Source organism: Heterodontus francisci, chromosome 9 (assembly GCF_036365525.1).
Source record: "Heterodontus francisci isolate sHetFra1 chromosome 9, sHetFra1.hap1, whole genome shotgun sequence".
Lineage (NCBI taxonomy): Eukaryota > Metazoa > Chordata > Chondrichthyes > Heterodontiformes > Heterodontidae > Heterodontus > Heterodontus francisci.
In genome coordinates, this window is record NC_090379.1 from 39,143,003 (window position 1) to 39,155,650 (window position 12,648).

A 12,648-nucleotide genomic window follows, 5' to 3' on the forward strand; every position below is an offset into this window, starting at 1 on the left:
CTGTAAATACTGACGCAAAATATTCATTTAACACTTCCCCTATCTCCTCTGATTCCACACACAACTTCCCACTACTATCCTTGATTGGCCCTAATCTAACTCTAGTCATTCTTTTATTCCTGATATACCTATAGAAAGCCTTAGGGTTTTCCCTGATCCGATCCACCAATGACTTCTCGTGTCCTCTCCTTGCTCTTCTTAGCTCTCCCTTTAGATCCTTCCTGGCTAGCTTGTAGCTCTCAAGCGCCCTAACTGAGCCTTCACGTCTCATCCTAACATAAGCCTTCTTCTTCCTCTTGACAAGCGCTTCAACTTCTTTAGTAAACCACGGCTCCCTCGCTCGACAACTTCCTCCCTGCCTCACAGGTACATACTTATCAAGGACACACAGTAGCTGCTCCTTGAATAAGCTCCACATTTCGATTGTTCCCATCCCCTGCAGTTTCCTTCCCCATCCCACGCATCCTAAATCTTGCCTAATCGCATCATAATTTCCTTTCCCCCAGTTATAATTCTTGCCCTGCGGTATATACCTGTCCCTGCCCATCGCTAAGGTAAACCTAACCGAATTGTGATTACTATCACCAAAGTGCTCACCTACATCTAAATCTAACACCTGGCCGGGTTCAGTTCCCAGTACCAAATCCAATGTGGCATCGCCCCTGGTTGGCCTGTCTACATACTGTGTCAGAAAACCCTCCTGCACACACTGGACAAAAACTGACCCATCTAAAGTACTCGAACTATAGTATTTCCAGTCTATATTTGGAAAGTTAAAGTCCCCCATAACAACTACCCTGTTACTCTCGCCCCTGTCGAGAATCATCTTCGCTATCCTTTCCTCTACATCTCTGGAACTATTCGGAGGTCTATAAAAGACTCCCAACAGGGTAACCTCACCTCTCCTGTTTCTAACCTCGGCCCATACTACCTCAGTAGACGAGTCCTCAAACGTCCTTTCTGTCGCTGTAATACTCTCCTTGATTAACAATGCCACACCCCCCCCCTCTTTTACCACCTTCTCTGTTCTTACTGAAACATCTAAATCCCGGAATCTGCAACATCCATTCCTGCCCCTGCTCTACTCATGTCTCCGAAATGGCCACTACATCGAGATCCCAGGTACCAACCCATGCTGCAAGCTCACCCACCTTATTCCGGATGCTCCTGGCGTTGAAATAGACACACTTTAAACCAGGTTCTTGCTTGCCAGTGCCCTCTTGCGTCCTTGTAACCATATCCCTGACCTCACTACTCTCAACATCCTTTACACTGGCACTACAATTTAGGTTCCCATTCCCCTGCTGAATTAGTTTAAACCCCCCCGAAGAGCACTAGCAAACCTCCCCCCCAGGATATTGGTACCCCTCTGGTCCAGGTGAAGACCATCCTGTTTGTAGAGGTCCCACCTACCCCAGAAAGAGCCCCAATTATCCAGGAAACCAAAACCCTCCCTCCTGCACCATCCCTGCAGCCACGTGTTCAACTCCTCTCTCTCCCTATTCCTCGCTTCGCTATCACGTGGCACGGGCAACAACCCAGAGATAACAACTCTGTTTGTTCTCGCTCTAAGCTTCCACCCTAGCTCCCTGAATTTCTGTCTTAAATCCCCATCTCTCTTCCTACCTATGTCGTTGGTGCCTATGTGGACCACGACTTGGGGCTGCTCCCCCTCCCCATTAAGGATCCCAAAAACACGATCCGAGACATCACGAACCCTGGCACCTGGGAGGCAACATACCAACCGTGAGTCTCTCTCGTTCCCACAGAACCTCCTATCTGTTCCCCTAACTATGGAGTCCCCAATGACTAATGCTCTGCTCCTCTTCCCCTTTCCCTTCTGAGCAACAGGGACAGACTGTGTGCCAGCGACCTGCACCCCATTGCTTACCCCTGGTAAGTCGTCCCCCGCAACAGTATCCAAAACGGTATACATGTTGTTGAGGGAAACGGCCACAGGGGATCCCTGCACTGCCTGCTGGTTCCCTCTCCTTCCCCTGACGGTAACCCATCTACCTACTTCTTTTACCTGAGGTGTGACTACCTCCCCATAACACCTCTCAATAACCTCCTCCGCCTCCCGAATGATCCGAAGTTCATCCAGCTCCAGCTCCCTAACGCGGTTCTCGAGGAGCTGGAGTTGGGTGCACTTCCCACAGATGCAGTCAGCAGGGACACTCTTGGCGACCCTTACCTCCCACATTCTGCAGGAGGAACATACAACTGCCTTAACCTCCATTCCCACTATTCCAAATTCCCAACAAATCTATTGAAAAACCAAAAACAAAAAGTCAAAACTTGTTAGGTTAGCAATCCAACGGACAGAACTTCCTAAATAAAAAGCTTACCTTATCAACACACCAGAGTCCTTTTTTTTGGTTAGAGGAGGAGGGTGGGTGGGAGACACTACACGTGTAGTGTCTCGGGTACAGCCACCACACAAATATTTTTCCTTACCCAGCAGTCCCCTGGTCCTCCGAAAACAAAAGGGAATTCACTTTTAAACTTACACTGAAATTGACTTCACAGCTGTAAGCCCGTTCACGCACCTCCGTTGCTATCAAAGCTGCAGTCACCGAAACTAAAAGAAAGAGATTTTAAACCACACAAATATATACCTTTTTCCTTACCCAGCAGTCCCCTGGTCCTCCGAAAACAAAAGGGAATTCACTTTTAAACTTACACTGAAATTGACTTCACAGCTGTAAGCCCGTTCACGCACCTCCGTTGCTATCAAAGCTGCAGTCACCGAAAACTGAAATTGACTTCACAGCTGTAAGCCCGTTCACGCACCTCCGTTGCTATCAAAGCTGCAGTCACCGAAACTAGAAAATTAGTGTTACAGATTTTTTTTAAATTAAAATAAAAAGTTGTACTTTTTCCATGTTTCTTTAACCTTTCTCCATTAATCCCATCAGTTTTCCCAGTTGTTATTGTGTTTTCTGCCCATCATTTAAATCTAATTTATATTTCCTGCTTTAGATTTCCTGTTTTGGATTCTGCTTGGCTCAGGGATGATTCTTCAATCTGATTGGTTGAAGAGCCTCATTGTTGCTTTCCCTTTTCACAGGTGCCAAAGATCACCCATAGACAGCATCCTATTGAAAAAGAATGAGAGGGAAATTGCTGCTGGCAAGCCCGCAAAAAATTTGCGAGCAGCTGACAGCGAGGTGAACAGTGAGCACTGCTTCTTCACTGCTGAGAGTAACATCTAGACCATTATAGATGTTCGTGGCATTTCCAATCTCAATTGCACTGGAAGACTAGTTGGTCAGGATTAAATAATCAATATTCTTATTGCTGCATATCAATATACATTATACCTTTGTTTTAAATTCACTTATAAATGGTTTCAGGGGGAAAGTATTTTGTGTTTTCATCCTTTTAGATGTGGGTTTGGATTGAGTCCAGACTGATAAGTTCTCATTTTCAGGTTTTTTGTATATGTCCCACATTAAATGATTTTGGGTAGTCTTATCACCATCCTAAGTGGATATAGGCCTACAACTCAAAATTACCTATAACCCAGCAAAAATGGGCACAATTCTGCAAATTCACAATCTGAAGAAGATTGTTTTTTGTCTGAAGAGACACTCACTGATAAAAGTTCTGGAATAGGAGACAATTCTTTATAATGAACTGAAGGATGAGAAGAATCAACTTTTTGCCAAGAGCAAAGAGAGAGAAAATACAAATGGTGAAGAATAAATTAATTTTGAAGACTACACTTATCAAAATGAATGCCTAGAATAGTTATGGTTTTAGGAAGTAAATGTCTCATCTAAAGAGCTGTTGCTACATAAAATGAAGTAATTATAGGCAATGGGTATGAAGAAGTGAAAGGTGTTCAATACTGTACTTTCCTGGATAGGAGGTCCTAACAGTACAGAGCATGCAGCCAGAAGCATACACCAGAGAACAAGAAATTAACAATGTTTCAGTAGTTACCATAAACAGCAGGACCAGCTTGGTTCATCAACACTAACACTGCCCTTGATGTGCAGTGTCTATGTACCTCCACAGAAGTGAAGACAGACTCTGATGAACATCTTCCTTTTCTCAGTGCCCCTCTGGCATATCTCACTGCACACTATTCACATGAAATAAAATCAGATGGCTAGGACGTAGTTCCTTCAAGCAATAATATTGAACAGCTACTCCCTGAGCAGTCAAGATTCCTGGACCTGGCCAAATCTGATCAGAATTCTGCACAGGTTTCCTGGAGGTGCAACATAGAGAGAAAAGTCCAGAGTTAGCATGTGCTCATTTTACCCACTATGTAAATTAAAATGTGTTTTGAAGAATATGGTCTGCTAATTTCAACCTTCTATATTGTAAGTTTCAAGTGGATTGTACCTGAATAGAGGTGAGACAGAGGATGCCCAACTCGTCATGCCTTGGGATTCTTCACTAAGATAGACCTATAAGGTACAGACTTGCACTGTTTAATCAAGTCAGAGAATTTATTAAGTTCAACACAGATTTACAAAGTTAATACATAACAATGGCAATAGGTATACAGCTGCAACTCAACACTGACGGTTCCTCTTCTGAGTTCACTGGGGCACGGTCTTCCCTCCTTCTTCTTCTCTTGCTATGCTCCGTTGACCATAGTCAATCTTCATCTTCTAAGTGTGCCAACAATGTCCTGTAACTCCCTCTCTTTTATCCTTCTTGGAGGTGCTAGGATCTTACCATATTAGGTTATGAATGATTCCAGATATCCTAATTGGTCCAGGTTGACATCATTGTTTGACCCTAGTTAGTTAATAGTTTAATCTACATACTTTACAGATGCTTCCTGTTTCTTTCTATTTTAGCAAGGATCCCAAAGGTTACATTCTTGCTGATACCAACCGATTTCTGCAATTCTGCAGTTTTACATTTATATCATCTTGCTCCCTGTGAACAAGTGCTGAGGTCTCCATCTTACCTCTTTCACTGTTCTTACACAAAGGTTTAAACAGAGTATAGCCTTGAAAAACCATTTCATAATAAAGCAAGCATTAGCTCAAACAGACCTCAATATATTTGTGTACATGGTATATAATTAGTTCTTTGAGTTTAGCCGTGCTCTTTCACAAGCATAAAATATGTCATAGCCTATAGCCCCTGCAATGTGGGCCCCCTCTCTTCTGTACAACTTCCCCTTTCCAGTGTGGGCTACATGCAGCTCCACACACATATATCTCAACATTGACAAGTTGACGTATTTCAACGAAGCTGACCATCATGCTTTGCAATCAAGCCTTGACACTAGTTTGTTGCAGAAAAAGAGTATTACAAAGTTATTCATGAAAGTAAGCCATGAAAATGCTCTAAACCCTACACTATTAAAGAAAATCAGCCGATCTCCCTGGCATTGGTTGTGGGATAAGGAGATTGCACTGTGTGTCTACAGGAACCAAGTGTACGGAAGGGCGCTCAGGGAAGAAAATAGAGGCTACCAGGGCTTTGGGTGACAATGGGCACCCAGTTGAGGTTTGGGGAATATGGATAGTAGGGTTGGGTGTTGGAGGAATGCGTTCATTTACAAAAGAAAGAAAAATAAATACATAAACAACAGCTTTAACATGATCTTAATTTTAAACATCTAAAGTGAGATTTTGTCCCTTGCAATTTTCTGCATTAAATTCCCTGGCATTTCTCACAACAAAAAAAGAAAGAATCTGATAATCATACTGAAGAGGCAGTTAATGTTTATCAATACAGAAGAAAACAATGGGCTGGATTTCGTTCCCAGCCCGACATTGAGTTCTGTGGCGGAGGGAGGGGAGGGGTGAGGTGGGGGGGCGCTGTCAGAGAATCGGAGTGGCAGCAGCCGCCATGGAACCCGGCGCCAGGTTTGCCCAGTCCAGAGGGAAAGGCCCAGAGGCCAATTGAGGCCCTTGAGTGACCTATTGACAGCCAATTAAGGGCCTCTTCCCTCAGACGCTGAGATCTTACCAGCGGAGGTGGGTGGGGGGGGGCCTCCGCTGCGCAGGGAGGACGCCTTGAAAAACGAGGTGCACTCCCTGCGGTCTTGGGGAGGGTGGTCCCTCTTTCGTGGCAATTCGTGGCCCACAGAGGACACGCCACAGGAACCACTGCAGCCCGCCGGATCCCCCTCCCCCAGACCAACGCCCATCTCCCCCCCACCTCACCCCCTCAATGGGGCCTTCTGGACCAGCCCCGGAGACCCCGCCTCACCTTCCTCAGGTCCGGGGTTCCAATGCTGGACCTGGTCCGAGGCCTCTGCAGTACCAGCAGTGGCCACCGCTCCCGGTGACACTGCTGATACCGTTGAGCTGCCAGCCCTCTGAATTGGGGATCCCCATCCCTATTAAGTGTTTCGAGGGACAGGGAGCCCGCCTCCTTAAACTTTCACCCCAAAAGACTGGAGGATCTCTCCGGGGGTTAGAAAATATGCAGAGGCGGGGATCTCCCTGTTTTTTCGGCCCAGCACCGGGAGCCCTGCCTCCTGCCTAAAATCCAGCCCAATGAATTTTGTGCCTTTCTTTCATCTTGCGATTTGGGCCACGAGTTGTATTACCATAGTGATTGTATGATGTGAATCATGTTTTCTTTAAATTCTTGGAAATAATCATTTTACACACCAACAGCACAGCAGTCACCATAGCCCTCATATCATTTGACTCCATTTTCTTTGAAAAACAACATGGAATGATTTTGTCTTAGTTTTAATGAACATTTGGGGCTTTCAAACCAAAACTCGCTCACATAGGTCCATGGCAGCCCAGGAAGTAATTTCAGGACAGATAAGGGTGAGTCAGTATCACAGAAATGAAGCTGTAGAGTGGAGTTCTAATGAAGGGTCACACCCAAATATCAGCCAGTTTTTATTTCTTTTCGATGCTGATCTATATGATGTGTATTTGAAACATTTTCTAATAAAAACGTGCATTTATATAGTGCCTTTAACGTAGTAACAAAATTTGATGCCAAGCCATATAAAGTGGTATTAGTTCAGGTAACCAAAAGCTTGGTCAAAGAAGTAGGTTTTAAAGAGCACCTTAAAGGAGGAGACAGAGGTAGAGCAGCACAAAGTTTCCAAGAGGGAATTCCAGAGCTTAGGACTTAGGCAACTGAAGGCATGGAGCAATTAAGGTCAGGGATGTGCAAGAGACCAGAATTGGAGGAGTGGAGAGATCTTGGAGAGTTGTATGGCTGGAGGAGGTTACAGAGATAGGGAGGGCCGAGGCCATGGAGGGATTTGTAAACCAAGGTGAGAAATTTAAAATTGAGTTGTTGCCAGACCAGGAGTCAACGTGTGTCAGCAGGCACAGGAGTGATAGGTGAATCAGGCTTAGTGCGAGTTAGGATCTGGGCAGCAGATCTAACACATAAGTTGTACATTTTTGTTGATAAAAGCTGAGGAATGCTTAACATGCCCGTAGGACCTTCCTCTGTCCGCTATTTCAACAAGCGGTTAACCTAGTTTAATTGAATGATTAATGTTCCTCATAAAATAGACACAGGAAAGTCATTTGGATTTGTAATGTAGTTGTTTGGTCCTTTTCAACAGTAATTTCTGGCCTATATTTTGCCTCTTTCAAAAAGGTTTACTTTCTTATATTGTAAAAAAAATCTGTAATTATTAAAATCCTGAAATACACTCAAATTTGATTTGCAAAAATGGGAGCTGAATTTTGTGTTGAGGAACTGTCTAAGGAACTGTCTCCAGTCCAAAATATGCAACCAATCATATTCTTACTGATTATAAATGTCATTCGCGTTTTTCATTAATACTGTAATATGGATAATGGGAGTTCTCTCCCTGGTTGCTGCTTGGTAACAAAGGGACCTCTAGCATGAACATGTATTCAAATTCAAAACTGCTTTCAAAGTTACAGAACATACATGAGTACAAATTACCTGCAAACAGGCCAGCTGTTTACAGTAGAGCTGGTACTGGGATCATTTTTCTGCAAAATAATTTTACCACATATTTACTGCTGATTTTGATAATTCAACATCTCCACATCACATTGGAGGTACCTCAAATAAAATAATGTAAGTTGGCTAAACCATCTATATTTAAAATGAAATCAGCACCCAATAATCGTTTTAATAGATGTTTAAGTCAAGCTGCAGCATTCTATTTTAAATGTGCCCAATGTGATGTAGAAATGGCGGCACAGTGGCGCAGTGGTTAGCACCGCAGCCTCACAGCTCCAGGGACCCGGGTTCGAATCCGGGTACTGCCTGTGTGGAGTTTGCAAGTTCTCCCTGTGTCTGCGTGGGTTTTCTCCGGGTGCTCCGGTTTCCTCCCACAAGCCAAAAGACTTGCAGGTTGATAGGTAAATTGGCCATTATAAATTGTCACTAGTATAGGTAGGTGGTAGGGAAAATATAGGGACAGGTGGGGATGTTTGGTAGGAATATGGGATTATTGTAGGATTAGTATAAATGGGTGGTTGATGTTCGGCACAGACTCGGTGGGCCGAAGGGCCTGTTTCAGTGCTGTATCTCTAATCTAATCTAAATGTTGAAATATCAGTAATTGCCATAATGTTACATTATTACCAAATCAGCAGCAAATCAATGGAAGGTGTTGTCGACAGTGCTGTCAAGTGGCAGTTACTCAGCAATGACTTATTCACCAATGCTCAGATGGTGTTCCACCAGAATCACTCGCCTTTAGACCTTATTAGAGTCTTCAGCCAAATAGGGACAAAAGGACTCAATTCCAGAGGGGAGGTGAGAGTGACTGCCCTTGCCAATGCATCTTTTGACTGAGTGGGGCATCAAGGAGCCTGAATAAAATTGAAGTCAATAATAGCCGGGGGGAAATTCTCCACTGGTTAGTGTCATATCTAGCACAAATGAAAATGATTGTGGTTACTGGAGGTCAATCATCTCAGCTCCAGGACATCACAGCAGGAGTTCCTCATGGTAGTGTCCTAGGCTCAACCATCTTCAGGTGCTTCATCAATGACCTTCCCTCCATCATAAGGTCAGACGTGGTAAGGTTCGCTGATGATTGCACATTATTCAGTACGTTCACAGCCACTGAAATACTGAAGCAGTCAATGCCCGCATGCAGAAAGATCTGAACAACATCCAGGCTTGCATTGATAAGTGGCAAGCAACATTTGTGTGTCACACAAGTGCCAGACAATGTCCATCTTCAACAGGAGAGTGCCCAGCCACCTCCCGTTGACATTCAGTGGTACTACCATCATTAAATCTTCCACCATCATCATCCTAGCATCACTATTGGCCTGAAACTTCACTGGACCAGCCACATAAATCCTGTGGCTACAAGGGCAGGTCAGAGGCAGGGAATCCTGCAGCAGTGACTCACTTTCTACTTCCCAAAATCTGTCCACCATCTACAAGACATGTCAGGAGTATGATGGAATATTCTCCACTTGTCTGGATGAATGTAGCTCCAACAGTCAAGAGGTTCAACACCGTCCAGGACAAAGTAGCCCACTTGATCGGCACCCCATCCATCACCTTAAACATTCACTCCTACACCACCAATGCAACCTGGCTGCAGTGTGTACCATCTACAAGCTGCACTGCAACAACACATCAAGGCTTCTTTGACAAACTCACGACCTCTAACACCTGGAAGGACAAGAGCAGCAGGCACATAGGAACACCACCACCTCCAAGTTTCCCTCCAAGCTACACACCATTCTCATTTGGAAATATATAACTGTTCCTTCATCATCGCTGGGCCAAAATCCTGGAACTCCCTTCCTAACAGCATTGTGGGTGCATTTTCACCACACAAACAGTCGTGGTTCAAGAAGGAAGCTCACCACCATGTTCTCAAGGACAATTAGGGATGGCCAGCAAATGCTGGCCTGGCCTGCAGTGCCCAAATCTCATAAATGAATTTTTAAAAAGTGCGTGGTTTTGCTTCCTTTTGGATTGCTAAAATATGTTACCTAAACAAATTGGACATATCACAGAATTGTTACAGCATAGAAGGAAGCCATTTGGCCTATTGTGTCTGCGCTGTCAGATACAGGAGAAATGCCGCGAACAACAGATGCCCCTCTACGTTGCTTTCATTGATCTCACCAAAGCCTTTGACCTCGTCAGCAGACGTAGTCTCTTCAGACTACTAGCAAAGATCGGATGCCCACCAAAGCTACTAAAGTATCATCACCTCATTCCATGACAATATGAAAGGCACAATTCAGCATAGCGGCACCTCATCAGACCCCTTTCCTATCCTGAGTGGCGTGAAACAGGGCTATGTTTTTGCACCTACACTTGTTTGGGATTTTCTGCTCCCTGCTGCTTTCACATGCGTTCAAGTCTTCAGAAAAAGGAATTTTCCTCCACACAAGATCAAGGGGCAGGATGTTCAACCTTGCCCGTCTAAGAGCAAAGACCAAAGTACGGAAAGTCCTCATCAGGGAACTCCTCTTTGCTGACGATGCTGCTTTAACATCTCACACTGAAGAGTGTCTGCAGAGTCTCATCGACAGGTTTGCGGCTGCCTGCAACGAATTTGGCCTAACCATCAGCCTCAAGAAAACGAACATCATGGGACAGGACGTCAGAAATGCTCCATCCATCAATATCGACGACCACACTCTGGAAGTGGTTCAAGAGTTCGTCTACCTAGGCAAAACTATCACCAGTAACCTGTCTCTCAATGCAGAAATCAACAAGCGCATGGGAAAGGCTTCCACTGCTATGTCCAGACTGGCCAAGAGAGTGTGGGAAAATGGCGCACTGACACGGAACACAAAAGTCCGAGTGTATCAAGCCTGTGTCCTCAGTACCTTGCTCTATGGCAGCGAGGCCTGGACAACGTATGTCATCCAAGAGCGACGTCTCAATTCATTCCATCTTCGCTGCCTCTGGAGAATACTTGGCATCAGGTGGCAGGACCGTATCTCCAACACAGAAGTCCTCGAGGCGGCCAATATCCCCAGCTTATACACACTACTGAGTCAGTGGCGCTTGAGATGGCTTGGCCATGTGAGCCGCATGGAAGATGGCAGGATTCCCAAAGACACATTGTACAGCGAGCTCGCCACTGGTATCAGACCCACCGGCCGTCCATGTCCCCGCTTTAAAGACGTCTGCAAACGTGACATGAAGTCCTGTGACATTGGTCACAAGTCGTGGGAGTCAGTTGCCAGCGATCGCCAGAGCTGGCGGGCAGCCATAAAGGCAGGGCTAAAGTGTGGCGAGTCGAAGAGACTTAGCAGTTGGCAGGAAAAAAGACAGAAGCGCAAGGGGAGAGCCAACTGTGTAACAGCCCCGACAAACAATTTCTACTGCAGCACCTGTGGAAGAGTCTGTCACTCTAATATTGGCATTTATAGCCACTCCAGACGCTGCTCCACAAACCACTGACCACCTCCAGGCGCTTACCCATTGTCTCTCGAGACAAGGAGGCCAAAGAGAGAGAGAGGTTCTCTGAAGAAGCAATTTACCTAGTACCACTTCCCCACCAACTCCCTGTAGCTCTGCATGTTATTCATTTTTAGATAATAATCCAATTTCCTCTAGAATGCCTGAATTGAACTTGACTCCAATACTGAGAGAGGCAGTGCATTCTAGATCCTAACCACTCGCTGCGTGAAAATATTTTTCCTCACGTCGCCATTGCTACTTTTGCCAATTACCTTAAATCTGTGCCCTCTTGTTCTCGATCCTCCACCAATGGGAACAGTTTTTCTCTATCTATTCTGTCCAGACCCATCATGATTTTGAACACCTCTATCAAATCTCCTCTTAATCTTCTCTTCTGCAAGGAAAACAGTCTCAACTTCTCTAATCTATCTACGGAACTGAAGTTCTTCATCCCTGGAACCATTCTCATGAATCCTTTCTGCACTCTCTCATCTTCACATCTTTCCTAAAATGTGGTTACCAGAACTGGACACAATACTCCAGTTGAGGCTGAACCAGTATTCTATACAAGTTTAACATAACTTCCTTGCTTTTGTACTATATGCCCCTATTAATAAAGCCCAGGATGCTGTATGGTTTGCTAACCGTGCTCTCAACCTATCCTGCCACCTTCAATGACAAATGTACATATACATTCAGGTCCCTCTGCACCTGCACCCCCTTTAGAATTGTACCCTTTATTATGTATTGTCTCCCCACATTCTTCCTACCAAAATGAATTACTTCACACTTCTCTGCATTAAATTTCATCTGCCACTTGTCCGACCATCCCACCAACTTGTCTATGTCCTTTTGCAGTTCTATACGATCCTTCTCTCAGTTCACAATGCTTCCAAGTTTTGTATCATCTGCAAATTTTGAAACTGTACGCTGTATACCAAGGTCTAGGTCATTAACAAATATCAGGAAAAGCAAGGGTCCCAACATTGATCCCTAGGGAACTCCATTACAAACCTTCCTCCAAACCGAAAAACATCCATTAACCACTACTCTCTGTTTCCTGTCACTCAGCCAGTTTCGCATTCATGTTGCTACTGCCTCTTTCATTCCACGAGTTATAACTTTGCTCACAACTCTGTTGTGTGGCACTTTATCAAAAGCCTTTTGGAAGTCCATGTACTTCACAATAACAGTACTACCATCATCAACCCTCTCTGTTACCTCATTAAAAATTCCAGCAAGTTAGTTAAACATGATTTGCCCGAATTATCATTTCCAGAAGTTTCCCCACCACCGAGGTTAAACTGGCTGGCCTGT

The 12,648-nt window shown here is 44.7% G+C and overlaps 1 long non-coding RNA gene across 1 annotated transcript; it reads right to left on the minus strand.

Moving 5' to 3' along the window:
• Window positions 1-2,772: 2,772 nt before the first annotated feature.
• Window positions 2,773-4,624, minus strand: LOC137373457 (uncharacterized). The gene is made up of 4 exons (XR_010975632.1): window positions 4,541-4,624; window positions 4,357-4,421; window positions 3,949-4,219; window positions 2,773-2,825 (listed from the first exon to the last, which is right to left on the minus strand). It is a non-coding gene; the product is annotated as an uncharacterized lncRNA (long non-coding RNA).
• Between the last annotated feature and the right edge of the window lie 8,024 nt (window positions 4,625-12,648).